At 43.3% G+C, this 15,494-nt stretch overlaps 1 protein-coding gene and 1 long non-coding RNA gene across 5 annotated transcripts in view; both read left to right on the forward strand.

Moving 5' to 3' along the window:
* The window catches only part of TMEM263 (transmembrane protein 263), a 348,456-nt gene that overhangs the window by 86,108 nt on the left and 246,854 nt on the right, over nucleotides 1-15,494 (forward strand). The gene's annotated exons all lie outside the window — the stretch shown is intronic.
* Nucleotides 10,020-15,494, forward strand: part of LOC127052183 (uncharacterized) — a 29,159-nt gene continuing 23,684 nt past the window's right edge. The window contains exon 1 of the long non-coding RNA XR_007774692.1: nucleotides 10,020-10,034. This is a non-coding gene — a long non-coding RNA (uncharacterized LOC127052183). The remainder of the gene's footprint in view (nucleotides 10,035-15,494) is intronic.

Below are 15,494 nucleotides of genomic sequence, written 5' to 3' on the forward strand. Positions count from 1 at the left end.
GAGCTGTTAGTCCTACAGGAAGAGGACAATGGAGGCAACACCAAATATAAGCCCCAGGAGGATTGCAAGGGTGAATAGGAATTGAGAGGACTTGCAGCCAGTGGGTGCAGGGGATAGACCGGAGAATCACACTGTCACCAGGAAAAGGCAGGTCTACGTGATTGGAGACTCCTTACTGAGAAGAATAGACAGGCCTGTAACTAGAGCTGATCGGGAGAACAGAAGGGTGTGCTGTATGCCGGGTGCTAAGATACAGGATGTGGACCTGAGGCTGAAAAGGATCCTAGCGGGAAAGAATCCATTGATTGTCCTTCATGTGGGAACGAATGATACGGCTAGATTCTCGCTGGAATGTATCAAGGGAGACTATGCCAGACTGGGGAAGACACTTAAGGAAATCGAGGCTCAGGTGATCTTCAGTGGGATGCTGCCAATTCCTAGAGAAGGGCAACAAAGGTGTGACAAGATTATGGCGATCAACAGATGGCTCAGGCAGTGGTGCTATAAGGAGGGCTTTGGGATATACTGCCATTGGGAAGCATTTATGGACAGAAGACTGTTCTCTGGGGATGGACTTCACCTGAGTAAGGAGGGAAATAGACTTCTAGGATGGAGGCTCGCCCAACTGATTAAGAGAGCTTTAAACTAGGAATTTGCGGGAGATGGTTGGGAGATGTCCAGGAGATCTCCACGCTGGAATTTAACCTTGAGAGGGAAGTAAACAAAGTAAGAGGGGATACAGCCATGGACAGAAGAATTGACATAAGGAGGAAAGGTAGTGTAGATACCAGACTAAAAGGTGATGCTGGTGGTAGAATGTCTCTGCCTAACAGGATAAAGAATGTCAGTGAAGCCAAACGGCAAAAACTAAGATGTCTGTACACTAATGTGAGGAGCCTAGGTAACAAAATGGAGGAACTAGAGCTACTGGTGCAGGAAGTGAAACCGGATATTATAGGGATAACAGAAACATGGTGGAATAGTAGTCCTGACTGGAGTACAGGTATTGAAGGGTATGTGCTGTTTAGGAAAGACAGAAATAAAGGCAAAGGTGGTGGAGTAGCATTGTACATCAATGAGGAGGTTAAGTGTAAAGAAATAAGAAGTGATGGAATGGACAAGACAGAGTCTGTCTGGGCAAAAATCACACTGGGAAAGAAAGCTACTAGAGCCTCCCCTGAGATAGTGCTTGGGGTGTGCTACAGACCGCCGGGATCTGATTTGGATATGGATAGAGACCTCTTTAATGTTTTTAAGGAAGTAAACACTAATGGGAAATGTGTCATCATGGGAGACTTTAACTTCCCAGATATAGACTGGAGGACAAATGCTAGCAAGGATAATAGGGCTCAGATTTTTCTGGATGTGATAGCAGATGGATTTCTTCACCAAATAGTTGAAGAACCAGCAAGAGGGGATGCCATTTTAGATCTGGTTTTGGTGAATAGTGAGGACCTCATAGAATAAATGGTTGTAGGGGACAACCTTGGTTCGAGTGATCATGAGCTAATTCAGTTCAAACTAGATGGAAGGATAAACAAAAATAGATCTGGGACTAGGGTTTTTGACTTCTCAAGGGCTAACTTTTAAAGAATTAAGGAAATTAGTTAGGGAAGTGGATTGGACTGAAGAACTTGTGGATCTAAATGCGGAAGAGGCCTGGAATTACTTTAAGTCGCAGCTGCAGAAACCTGCATCCGAAGAAAGGGGAAAAAAACCATAGGCAGGAGTTGTAGACCAAGCTGGATGAGCAAGCATCTCAGAGAGGTGATTAAGAAAAAGCAGAAAGCCTACAAGGAGTGGAAGAAGGGTGGGATTAGCAAGGAAAGCTACCTTAGTGATGTCAGAACATGTAGGGATAAAGTGAGAAAGGCTAAAAGCCATGTAGAATTGAACCTTGCAAAGGGAATTAAAACGAATAGTAAAAGGTTCTATAGCCATATAAATAAGAAGAAAACAAAGAAAGAAGAAGTGGGACCGCTAAACACTGAGGATGGAAAGGAGGTTAAGGATAACTTAGGCATGGCCCAATATCTAAATAAGTACTTTGCCTCAGCCTTTAATAAGGCTAATGAGGAGCTTAGGGATAATGGAAGGATGACAAACGGGAATGAGGATATGGAGGTGGATATTACCACATCTGTGGTAGAAGCCAAACTTGAACAGCTTAATGGGACAAAATCGGAGGGCCCAGATAATCTTCATCCAAGAATATTAAAGGAACTGGCGCATGAAATTGCAAGCCCATTAGCAAGAATTTTTAATGAATCGGTAAACTTAGGGGTTGTACCGTATGACTGGAGAATTACCAACATAGTTCCTATCTTTAAGAAAGGGGAAAAAAGTGATCCGAGTAACTATAGGCCTGTTAGTTTGACATCTGTAGTATGTAAGGTCTTGGAAAAAATTTTGAAGGAGAAAGTAGTTAAGGACACTGAGGTCAGTGGTAATTGGGACAAGTTACAACATGGTTTTACTAAAGGTAGATCGTGCCAAACCAACCTGATCTCCTTCTTTGAGAAGGTAACAGATTATTTAGACAAAGGAAATGCAGTAGATCTAATTTACCTCGATTTCAGTAAGGCATTTGACGCGGTTCCACATGGGGAATTATTAGTTAAATTGGAAAAGATGGGGATCAATATGAGAATTGAAAGGTGGATAAGGAACTGGTTAAAGGGGAGACTCCAACAGGTTGTACTGAAGGGCGAACTGTCAGACTGGAAGGAGGTTACTAGTGGAGTTCCTCAAGGATCAGTTTTGGGACCAATCTTATTTAACCTTTTTATTACTGACCTTGGCACAAAAAGCAGGAATGTGCTAATAAAATTTGCGGATGACACAAAGCTGGGGGATATTGCTAACACAGAGAAGGACAGGGATATCATACAGGAAGATCTGGATGACCTTGTAAACTGGAGTAATAGTAATAGGATGAAATTTAATAGTGAAAAGTGCAAGGTCATGCACTTATGGATTAATAATAAGAATTTTAGATATACATTGGGGACACATCAGTTGGAAGCAACAGAGGAGGAAAAGGACCTTAGAGTACTGGTTGATCACAGGATGACTATGAGCCGCCAATGTGATATGGCCGTGAAAAAAGCTAATGCGGTTTTAGGATGCATCAGGCGAGGTATTTCCAGCAAAGATAAGGAGGTGTTAGTACCGTTATATAAGGCACTGGTGAGACCTCATCTGGAATACTGTGTGCAGTTCTGGTATCCCATGTTTAAGAAGGATGAATTCAAACTGGAACAGGTTCAGAGACTGGCTACTAGGATGATCCAAGGAATGGAACACCTGCCTTATGAAAGGAGACTCAAAGAGCCTGGCTTGTTTAGCCTAGCCAAAAGAAGGCTGAGGGGGGATATGCTTGCTCTTTATAAATATATCAGAGGGATTAATATTAGGGAGGAAGAGTAATTATTTACGCTTAGTACCAATGTAGACACAAGAACAAATGGGTACAAACTGGACACTAGGAAGCTTAGACTTGAAATTAGACAAAGGTTTCTAACCATTAGAGGAGTGAAGTTCTGGGACAGCCTTCCAAGGGGAGTAGTGAGGGCAAAAGACATATCTGGCTTTAAGACTAAGCTTGATAAGTTTATGGAAGGGATGGTATGATGGGATAGCTTAATTTTGGCAATTGATCTTTGATTATCAGCAGATAAGTATGCCCAGTGGTTGGTGATGGGATGTTGGATGGGATGGGATCTGAGTTACTGCAGAGAATTCTTTTCTGAGTGCTGGCTGGTGAGTCTTGCCCACATGCTCAGGGTTTAGCTGATCGCCATATTTGGGGTCGGGAAGGAATTTTCCTCCGGGGCAGATTGGCAGAGGCCCTGGAGGTTTTTCGCCTTCCTCTGCAGTGTGGGGCATGCATCACTTGCTGGAAGATTCTCTGCAGCCTGAGGTCTTCAAACCACAATTTGAAGACTTCAATAACTCGGACATAGGTTAGGGGATTGTTATAGAAGTGGATGGGTAGGGTTCTGTGGCCTGCTTTGTGCAGGAGGTCAGACTAGATGACCATATTGGTCCCTTCTGACCCTAAAGTCTATGAGTCTGAGTGGGGGCAGGGCCGGGGACAGAGGGGGTTCGAGCACCCCGGGGAAGGAGGTAAAGGCATAGGTGCAGACTTTCCCTATCTCTCAGTCGGCATCAGAAGGTCAACTTCTGCCTCTGTTTGGCCCATGATAGCCTCTAATCAACCACTTGTTAAATTTTCAAACAAGCACCTTTGGGCCTTCTCCAGGCGGCCGCTCATGCCTTGAACAAGCTCCCTGTAAGTGTCCACAAAACTAATTCATCATCCTTCTTCAAAATCCAGTTTAAGACTCTCCTTGCTACAAGGCCTACAAAGACATTTACAACAGTTAGGCTGCTGGAGTGTTGAGACCACAGCCTACCATACTAACCATATTGGCTCATTGTTTTCTGGTACTCAAACTGTCTGTCTAGCCATCGGTTGTCTCTTGTCTTATACTTAAATTATAAGCTTTTGGGGGGCAGCGACCATATTTTTGTTCTCTGTTTGTATAGCACCTAGTACAATGGAGTGCTGCTCTATGACTAGTTTCAGAGTAGCTGCTGTGTTAGTCTGTATCCACAAAAAGAACAGGAGTACTTGTGGCACCTTAGAGACTAACAAATTTATTTGAGCATAAGCTTTCCTGGGTTACAGCATCTGATGAAGTGGACTGTAGCTCACGAAAGCTTATGCTCAAATAAATTTGTTAGTCTTTAAGGTGCCACAAGTACTCCTGTCTTTTTGTGGTCTATGACTGGGGATCCTAGATGCCACAATAATATAAATAAAAATACTTGTAGTATGCTTTTATCAGTAGATCTCAGTGCTTTGCAAAGAAGGTCAGTATCATTATCCCTTTTTTAGCGATGAGGAAACTGAATCACAGAGCAGGAAAGAGATTTGCCCAAGGTCAACTAGCAGGTCAGTGGCAGAGTGGGATTAAAACCCAAGCCTCATGGAACCTAAGCTATACCTAAGCTGCTGTCCATTAGGCCATGCTGCCTCCCACAAATAAGAGGGCTGCTGTTTGTGTAAGCTTCTTTGGGAGTTTTTTTTGTAAACAGGAACTCTGGAGGAGAAAAGAAATCAAAGTACTGCAATTGCCTAATAGAGTTGGACCCTCGCTGTATTACACATCACCACCAAGATAAAGCTAGACAGCAAAGAAGCAGGTTTTAGAGAGACAGTGAAGTCCTACTATTGTCATTCCTCTTCCTGCAATGCTCAAAGCATATTTTGTCCATTTACTGTGTTGTAATACGTTGTGCATACTTGCTGCATTTTGTGAGTGTTTGTCGCCTATTAAAATCATATGTAAATATATGTGTAAATTAGGTGTGCTTCCTGCCCCAGGCTATTGCCAGTATGAAGTTGTGCAACATTGGGCCATCTGCAGCTTTCCAGCTGCCAATAACAGTCAACAACTGGATCCTGAGCTTTGTTCAGAAGTTTAAAATGTTGCATCGCAGCATACTGCTGATCTTGAATCATATAAGGGAGATAACTTTCTCTGATCTGCAGGTACTGATTTGAATCTTCTTGAAAAACAATAACACACAATCACTGCCACGTGGGAGGTGGATAGGAGTGGGGGAAAACATGATTTATACTAAATATTTCTTTAAAACTGGAGAAATAGACATCTAATGTTCAAACTGGATATGGGATCTTAACCATTGTATAATGGAAGTGCAGTGCTCTTCTGTATTCAGGTTGGTTATTTGCACTGTGGACTTAAGCACTTCGCATGCAATTCAAGTTATGTGCCAACCACACATGCACAGACCAGTCAGACACATCAGGTTCTTTTGGAATAGGAGCATTATTTCCAATTGTAAGTGTTGCCTTTGGAAGTGCTTGGTTCCCTTTTCTCACTTGCCTGGAATTATTTTTTTTATCCTTTTGGGACATCAATCTTTCTATTAATGGATTTGAAAAATTAAAAGTAATTATAAAGCTTTAGTACAGATTGAAAGTCAGATAAACTTGTTAGGCATTAACAATATCGCCAAGAGAGCACTTCCTATAGGGAATTAGTAGGGATGGAGAGAGAGAGTTTGGAGTCTCTTTCTTGAATTATCACTATGCTGTGTAATGAAGCAGAAACTTACACTGCCATGAACTAATTTGCTACGGCTCCTCATGAGGTCGGCAATCCAGCTGGAGAGAGGCTGAGACACTACAGCGCTTAAATTAAAAAATAAAAAAATAAAATGGCCTTATTTAAAATTGTAGATTTTAAATGTTATCTTTGTTGAAAAGCCATTCGGTTTTAAATCAGTTGTCTGATATATGTGTAATTGTCAGTGGTTACCTCTTTCATTTTTTTGTTTTGTTTTTAACATCTTGAGCACAGACAAGAAGATATTTGACTAAATATCAGCAAGTGATGCTTTTCACACACTCTAGCAGCCTGCTACCAGCTGTACTGGCAGGATGCTATGCTTCAGATCTATGTAAATGAGAAATATGTTTATCACAAGGGTGCTGAGCTGTGCTTCTGTCTTGATTCCTTAATTTTTAATGCATAATGATTCTGTTGAAAGCACTTCTCTTCCCATTTTTCTTTAGACTTTGCAGCGTTCATTAATAAGGACACAAATTTAAGGTGCAATGCACTGCTGCTGTATTAAATATATATATATATTTGAAAACCGCATTAAAATAGACCTGTCTGTGAAGGTATGTTTTCCATGAGTAAAATGAAGAAACCATCCCTTAATTCATCCTTTTGCATTACAGTGCAAGACCAAGCACCGCTAGGACATTCTTTGCTGCCACTAGATAAATAAGTTGTGGTACTCAGAACCAGCAAGGGGTATGTGTGTGTGTGACCTCGGTTTTCGTCCCCATTGTTGCTTTCAGGTCAGACTATCCACATTATTTTAACTATCAGGTTTTTTTTTTTTCCATTATATGTCCTTGGTGTATCTCCCCCCTCCTTTGACTAGCAGTAGGTAGTGTAACACACACATTTGTCTTCCTCTTTGGATGCTTATCTTGTCAGATCTCATGAGTAAAGCAGGTTCATACCTGACTAGTACTTGTATGGAAGATCTCCAAGAAAAACGTAAGTGTTGACAAAAATTTGATTTTAGTAGTGGCGCTATCCCTCTGAGTCAGTGCTTAACACTTTGCTGATGCATTGGTTAAGGAGCACTGTGTGCTGCAGGTGCTCTCTTCTAGATGTAACTTAAAAGCTGAGGTTCTGACTGCTTATCTCTATAAATACCATGAGGTCTTTTCATAAATGTGGCAGCGTTTAATCCTGACTTTCTCTCCACATACAAATTTTGGGGAAAGCTTAATGTTCACTTGCCCTTCTAACTAATTGTTCCTAGTTCTGCCCAAGAGAGAGCTGCATTTCAGTGGTGGATGACTAATCTCTATATGTACTATGCATTTCAATGTACTTTTGGAGCCTGCATGATGAAATGCTATGTAAACATAGCTTAATATTACTGTATATATTCTAGTAACCTGTCCGATATTCAAGATAGCATGATCTCTATCAGCAGAGTTAGTAGAGAATGTTAGATTGCATAGCCAAAAATGATCATCTATGAAGTCATTTATTTGTGCTTTTAGTGTGCTTGGAGCTGTACAGGTAACCAAATGAGATTGTCCTTTCTCTATTTGAGTGACTCTGAAAGGCCAGACATGCAATCAGATGTTAATGTAGACTCCCTAAAATCTGCTTCAGGAGACGGTTTTCACCTTCAACACTGCATGCTTCACCTTGGCAACAGAGTTCACATGGAACTCTGTGCATTCTGAGTCAGGGCCTGTCAAGGTTCCTTCCCCACTCTGAATTTTAGGGTACAGATATGGGGACCTGCATGGACACTTCTAAGCTTAATAGCTTAGATCTGGTACACTGCCAGCATCCAGAATTCCAGTGTCTGGAGCACTCTGTCCCCCCCAAAACTTTCCCCTCCCTGGGTTGCCTTGAGGGACTTCACCAATTCCCTGGTGAACACAGATCCAAATCCCTTGGATCTTAAAACAAGGAGAAATTAACCATCCCCCGTCCTTTCCGCCCACCAATCCCTGGTGAGTCCCAATCCAATCCCCTTGGATCTTAAAACAAGGAAAAATAATCAGGTTCTTAAAAAGAAAGCTTTTAATTAAAGAAAGAAAAGTAAAAAATCATCTCTGTAAAATCAGGATGGAAAATACTTTACAGGGTAACCAGATTCATATAGCCCAGAGGAACCCACTCTAGCCTTAGGTTCAAAGTTACAGCAAACAGAGGTAAAATCCTCTCAGCAAAAAGGAACATTTACAAGTTAAAAATAAGACTAACCCGCCTTGCCTGGCTATTACTTACAAGTTTGAAACATGAGAGACTGATTCAGAAAGATTTGGAGAGCCTGGATTGACGTCTGGTCCCTCTTAGTCCCAAGAGCGAACAACCCCCGAAACAAAGAGCACAAACAAAGACTTCCCTCCACCAAGATTTGAAAGTATCTTGTCCCCCTGTTGGTCCTCTGGTCAGGTGTCAGCCAGGTTTACTGAGCTTCTTAACCCTTTACAGGTAAAAGAGACATTAACCCTTAACTATCTGTTTATGACAGGGCCCTTTCCAGCTCTCTAGGATCTGTTGACCTTAATTTTGGTTTGTATCAAAGACCCATGTCAATTTAGTTGTTACAGGCCATGCATAGAGAGACTGCATGCATCCGTGTCCTGTTTGTCACAGGAATCTGGAACTAACCATCAATTTCCAAAATTCAGACCATTTGCTCTTGTGGCTACTATAATGTCAGTAAAACCAAAGAGTTCACAATTCAGTGAATAAAACATAGATGATGAGTGCTATTTTGATCCCACTGAAGTCAATGAGAGTTTTGCCTTTACAGCTTGGTTAACTAGAATATTAATTATCAAGTGTCTAATATAAAGGGAATATGAACCCATGATCCCAGTGGATTGTGGGAATTTGAGTCATGACAAATACAGCTGGGTTTTGGGTTCCAGGTGGAAAGAGTTTGAGAATCACCGATCTGCCATGCGCTAACATTGAAGGTGCTGATATCTATAGGGGAACTCTGTGTGATTTCCACCAAATGTTTTGTGTGAAGCTTTATTTAGGTCTCCTGTGTTGATTTTGTATTTTGAAAGATAGCATAAGATTTGATGAAGAAAATCAAGGTTTTATTAAAATCACTCCCGGAACCTAGAGTCTCCTCCCAGCCTGGAGGCCCAGTTGTGTGTATGTAGTTGTTTGTGGTGGTAGTAATGGTGATTTGTGTTTAAACCAAAACACCCAATAAAATGGAGCCGGGGGGAAATAGAGGAGCTTTGTTCAATTTTTAAAAACTGAAATGAGCTCCTAAGCAAACAAAAAAAAAGTTGGTGAATGTGCACAAAAATAAATGGTAATGACCCTTGCAAAGGCAAAAGGAAACAATCCATTTCATTGTATAACACTGTAATGTATGTAGAGTAAAGCAAGTAAATCATCCTTTTTGATGAACTAGAAATCCAGAATAATGGTTCTGTAGTATGATTAACTGGCTAGATCTAATGTCAGGTTCCAGAGACAAATCCACATGACACCAAGTCTGTAGATATTGCCCCCGTTTGTGCTGTCTGCTAAATGAAGTTTTCTCCGTGAGGGCTGTGTTTGATGGCTTCTTCAATCATTCTGTATAACAAGGTGAGGATTCATTTTGCCAGCATCTGGTGGGTGTTAGCTTACAGTTTTGATTTCAAGATGGTAAAGCAGTAAGCCGCCGTGAAAAGATGGGCATTTCTGGGCCATTGATGTGCAGCTCAGGTGTGTTACAACTCACCTTCTCTTCATCTGACAGTGAAATGTCCCAGAGGCCCAGGTGCATTGGAGGCCAGCCTAAGTGAAGGAAGTATCAATGGATTCCTTTTTGAAGTGCCTCGTGAATAAAACTGCCTCGCATGTATAAAGTACTGTACAAACATTAACTTACTAGTGGCTGTACTTCGAAGTCTGTCGCTGCCCAGCTATATTTCAGGGGTAACTGCACTACTTAAAGTTTTAAAATTACTTCATAATCTGACTTGGTAGCTAACTCAGTGCTTTCATTTCAATTCTGTAAATGAAAGTAAAATGTCCTGTTGCTGCAGTGTAACAGCTGGGCTGGGCTAGGGGAAGATTAATAGATTATAAGGCCAGACGGACCATTGTGACCATTTTAGTCTGACCTCCTGTATAATGCAGGCCACAGGACTTCCTTGAATACATTTCTGTTGAACTAGAGCATAGCTTTTAGAAAAACATCCAACTTTTATTTTAAAATTGTCAATCGTGGAGAACCCACCACACCGCTTGGTACATTGTTCCAATGGTTAATTACCCTCTTTGTTCAAAAATTGCAACCTTATTTCAGTCTGAAGAGGAGACTAATGATGGGCTTTGTATGTGGGAAGGGGGTGAATTACAGGGTTTTGTAGCTTTGAAGGTAAAGCCATTTGTGGTTAATTAAAACACTATGTTAAAAATATGGTAAACAGCCTTCCCTGTCCCCCCAACCTCCCATTTCTTATCTTGATTGCTTTAAAATGTACATAACAATAACTTTGCTCTCACCCCCATGTTGCATTTGAGTATCTTGGGCCTTGGCTACACTGGCGCTTTACAGCGCTGCAACATTCTCGCTCAGGGATGTGAAAAAAACACACCCCTGAGCGCTGCAAGATACAGCGCTGTAAAGCGCCAGTGTAAACAGTGCCGCAGCGCTGGGAGCGCGGCTCCCAGTGCTGCAAGCTAATCCCCATGGGGAAGTGGAGTACCTGCAGCGCTGGGAGAGCTCTCTCCCAGCGCTGGCACTGTGACCACACTCACACTTCAAAGCGCTGCCGCGGCAGCGCTTTGAAGTTTCGAGTGTAGCGAAGCCCTTGGTGTACTTTTCAAACGTGGTGGGGGAATGTGGTGATGAGAGTGATAAAGCCCCCTGTATTTGGCTAGAGATTAAAAGGGTCTGACATCACTCCTGCCAACTAGTGTGTCTTTGGACAGTGGTGTGCAAACATCTGTCTCAATAGCCTGAGGCTAGGATGATGGCTGTTGGGATTCTGATGTGTGAAGCAGCTCTCTCAAAACCATGCAATTTTAAGCAACATGGTAGAGTTAATCTCACTTTTCTCAAATATTTTGTTTAGTTTTGTTAACACATTTTGTAACCTAGAATTGAAATCTGCTCTCAGGTGGAGTTGCTCTTTCTCTAGTGTTGACACTTGTGTTTTATGCAGATTGTCAGGCTGGCTGACTTCTCAGCCCCAACAAGCTGACACTCATGTGCAGGCTGTTTGGAGTTTTGTTCTGCTCTTTAAAGGAACAGTTTTGTATGTAAATGTCAAGGCACTCTTGTCATTTTCCCCCTCCCCCTGGGATTTCCAAAGGGGATAAAGCTGTCTAGCCCCTAATTCCCTTAGCCCCTTTGAATATCTTTAGCCTTTACGTAATTTGTGAGCATGCCTGATATAAACTTCCTGATCATGTCTCCCATGCAACCGTGCTCCCCCTAACAAATCTCCATCTGTGATTTAGCCTTCCTTTGCACTCCTTAATATTTTTCTGTAAAAGTACACCGATGACCAATATCCAATCACAACATAACAAGAAAAGCCCTGTTTAAAAGTAAGGACAAAATCTTGCATGTAGACATCTTTACTGTAGTGTATCTGTAAAGTATGATCTGCCTTTATCTACAGCCTTATAAAGTAAATTCACTGCTGACACAACTAGTCAGTGAACTGAACTATCAGACGAGTTCAGAAAATTCTCAGAAGGTAAAGCGGAACCTACCTTCATCCAGGACCTTTTCAGGGACTATGCTTGTATATTGTTCTTTTTCTTGCATGCATTTGTGTCATGGTATATTTCCCCAATCTGAACCTTAGAGTCCCAAAGATGGGGTACCAGCATGAATTTCCCTAAGCTTAATTACCAGCTTAGATCTGATAGCTGCCACCAATCAGGAGTTGGAGTGCCTGATACACTCTGGTCCCCCCAAAACCTTCCCTGGGGACCTCGAAGACCCAGAACCCCTGGATCTTAACACAAGGAAAGTAAACTCTTTCCCTCACCAGTGCCTCTCCTAGGCTTTCCCTCCCTGGGTTACCCTGGAAGATCACTGTGATTCAAACCCCTTCTCTCTCCTTCTCAGGCTTTCCCTCCCTGGGCTATCCTGGAGAGAGAGTCAGATTCAAGCTCCATGAATCTAAAACAAAGGGATTCCACCCTTCTCCCCTCCCTTCTCCTTCCCTGTTAAGTACAGACTCAATTCCCTTGAGACTCAACAAGGGGAAAAAATCAAACAGGTCTTAAAAAGCAAAACTTTTACTAAAAAGAAAAAAAAAAGTAAAAGTTGTCTCTGTAATTTAGATGGTAAAAGTTACAGGGTCTTTCAGCTTATAGACACTAGAGAGAAGGCCCCCCCCCGCCCCAACAAAATACAATTTAAAATACTTCCAGCAAACTACACATTTGCAAATACAGAAAAGAATCAAAAGACTATATCCGCCTTTCTACTTAATACTCACTATTCTGAATATGTAAGAGACTGTAGCAGGGAGATTGGCAAGAAACCTGGTTGCACGTCTAGTCCCTTTCAAGACTCAGAGAGAACAAAACAAAACCCAAAAACCACAAACAAAGGCTTCCCTCCACCGAGATTTGAAAGTATCTTGTTTCCTGATTGGTCCTCTGGTCAGGTGTTTTTGGTTCCCTGTTTGTTAACCCTTTACAGGTAAAAGAGACATTAACCCTTAACTATCTGTTTATGACAATTTGTAATGCTAATAAACCTGCAGTATGTAGGTTTTTCTCGGCCTTAGAAACACTATTGGGCTATTAGGAACAATAAGACTTGCCTCTAAGCACTGTTTGTTTCAATAGTTTTCAGAAGTCATGCACAGCATCTCTTGCTAGGAGGCCATGTCCCTTTATTAAGCTGACATCAAACTTAACACCCTTAATACTAATATTGAATACTCTTGGACTTCCCCAAATGCTTTGTGTAGAGAATAATGCCTCTGCCTATACAATTTTGAACCACCCATTCTTTAGCACAGGTATTTAACTGTGGATGGGGAAACTTGATGTGTAGAGGAGATATAGTGCTGCCCTATACGAGAAAGTTTCATTGCTCTTTTGAAAGTTTGTGATTTTTCTCTTTTATTTTAAGATGATTTAGCTAATCTGGTTCAAAAGGCTATACAGACACTCTTAGTTCCTGTCACGGAGTCACAGGCTTGGTGCTCTGGAACTCTTTAAATGAAGTCAGTGAGGACTTGAATGCAGTGTGACTCCCCTCAGAGCACACTCTCACCAGGGCAAGAAGCCTCCTCGCACCCCTGTTCGCACCATGAGCTTCCCACAGTGAGTTCACCTGGATGGGACACCTGGGGCAGCCTTACATGCACCCCCCCCATTCCTTCTAATGGGGCCATGCCCCCCAACCTCGATAGTCAGCAGTGACTTCCACTCAGCATTGTAAAACGGAAGGTTTATTAGTAATTGGGAACACCACATAGAACGGATATTGTTAGTACAGAAATTAGAACATTTGGCAAAATGCTTCTTGGGGGCAGGGTAGTGCTTAGGGTCCTGGGCTTCCTGCCTCTGAGTCCAAAACCAGGAGACTGACCAGCTTCCAGCAGACAGCCTCCATCACAACCTGCTTCTCCACCTCCTTCCTTTTGTCTCTTTCCTGGGAAAACAGGTCACCTGGCCTGCACCTCTCACTTTGTTCTCCAACACCTCTGGTTGATTCTTGCAGAAGGTGGCCCCCAGCCATCAGTTGCCAGGATACAGAGTGTCAGCCATTCTCTGTGCCCAGGCAGCCAGACGTCAGTGCCCTCCAAGGGCAAACTGCAGTCTGGCTTAGCCACTCTCATGACTGGCAAGTGGGGGGCCCAGGCCTGTCTGCTACTCTGGGCCCTGACCCAGGGACCCTCTCGTAGAGCCACTTACTGCCCTCCTCCAACTCCCCTCTACTGCTTCCTTCCCTGGGCCACTTTCCTGTAGCCCCAGCACCTCGTCTGCCTTTTTGTGTCAGGGCCCCAGTCTGACTGTCATCAGGCTAGAGCTGTCCCAGCCTCTGCTGACCCTGCCTTGCACAACTCTGGCTTACGTGCATCTCTAAGAGCCAGTTCTTCCCTCTTTGCCCTTCAGGGAGAGACTGCCCTCCTCTCTGCCCTGCAGCCCTCTTATAGGGGCAGCCTGGCCCTGATTGGCTGCTTTCAAGCGTCCACTTGATTGGCTCCCAATAAACCCTTCCAGGATTGGCTGGGGCTCTGTGCATTCTCTCTGGCTTGCTTTAACCCCTTCCACACCAGAGTGGAGCAGCTGCCCTACTAGAGAGGCACTTAGAAGATTTTTTGAGTGCTGATTTAGGGGGCAAAAAGAGAAATGATACAAACGTGTCCACCAATTAGCAGATTTATTTTCTTCTCCTGTAATTTTCAGCCCTAGCTATCTGCTTAACTAAAAACTGCTGTGTATGTGGGAGCTGGGAATGGACTTTGGGTCAGAGGGGAATTCTGTTCTTGAGGCGGGGGGAGGTTTGTTTTCCCTCCCTTCTGCTGTAGAACTTATTAGAGTGAATTCTTGTCTAAATTAGCATTTGAGGCAGGCTGCAATATCCCATCTGTTTTTGTTTGTTCTCCTCGCCCCCTCCCCCCGCCATTAATTAGTGTGCCGTGTGAAAAATCTGATCTGCTTGTTGATCATTGTCTTCATTATAGAGTTGTGATATTGAAGCGTGTGCTGTGTCATTATCCCATGCACCTACTTTCTGTGCCTTTTGCAGAGGAAAAAAATGATGTAACTGTACTGTATTGTGAAAGGTGCTGGATTGACAGAATAAGTACAAGAGTGATGGTACAAGTTTCCCCACTGTGCCTTGCAAATGTCTTCTAACTCTGAGCTGGAGGGGCCTACACCAACGACTGAAGGAGTATAATCTCCATACCCATTCTAGTCTTGGCCTTTCGGTCAAACAATCAATTGTGGAGTGGACTCCTCTTCAGTAGAAACTAGGTTGAATAAGCTAATTCATTTCACAAAGCTGACTGGGCCCTGCGCTTTGATAAAATCATAAGGAGGTGGGTAGAGAGGTGAGGTGGGAGGCTGGTGGGTGAGGAGGTGAACAGGGAGGAGAGCAGCAGGCGAGGGGGGGAGAAGGAGCCCCCCTCCCACCCGTTGGCGGGACTCGCTGATCAGCACCTCCCCTCTCTCTCAGCGCCCATCGTTTGCCACGGATCATATGTTTTGTGGCATCAGGAGGTGCTGGGGTGGGAGGTCAGAGGAGCAAGGACACAGCGTGCTGGGAGGAGGAAGCAGGACTGGGCAGGGAAGAGGCAGGGCAGGGATGGGGCCTTGAGGGAAGGGGTGGAGTGGGGATGGGGCTGAGGGGTAAACACCCCATGGCAGATTAGAATCTTGGTGCCTATGTCCTGGGCCCCGCACCCC

Source organism: Gopherus flavomarginatus, chromosome 5, assembly GCF_025201925.1.
Source record: "Gopherus flavomarginatus isolate rGopFla2 chromosome 5, rGopFla2.mat.asm, whole genome shotgun sequence".
Taxonomy (NCBI): domain Eukaryota; kingdom Metazoa; phylum Chordata; order Testudines; family Testudinidae; genus Gopherus; species Gopherus flavomarginatus.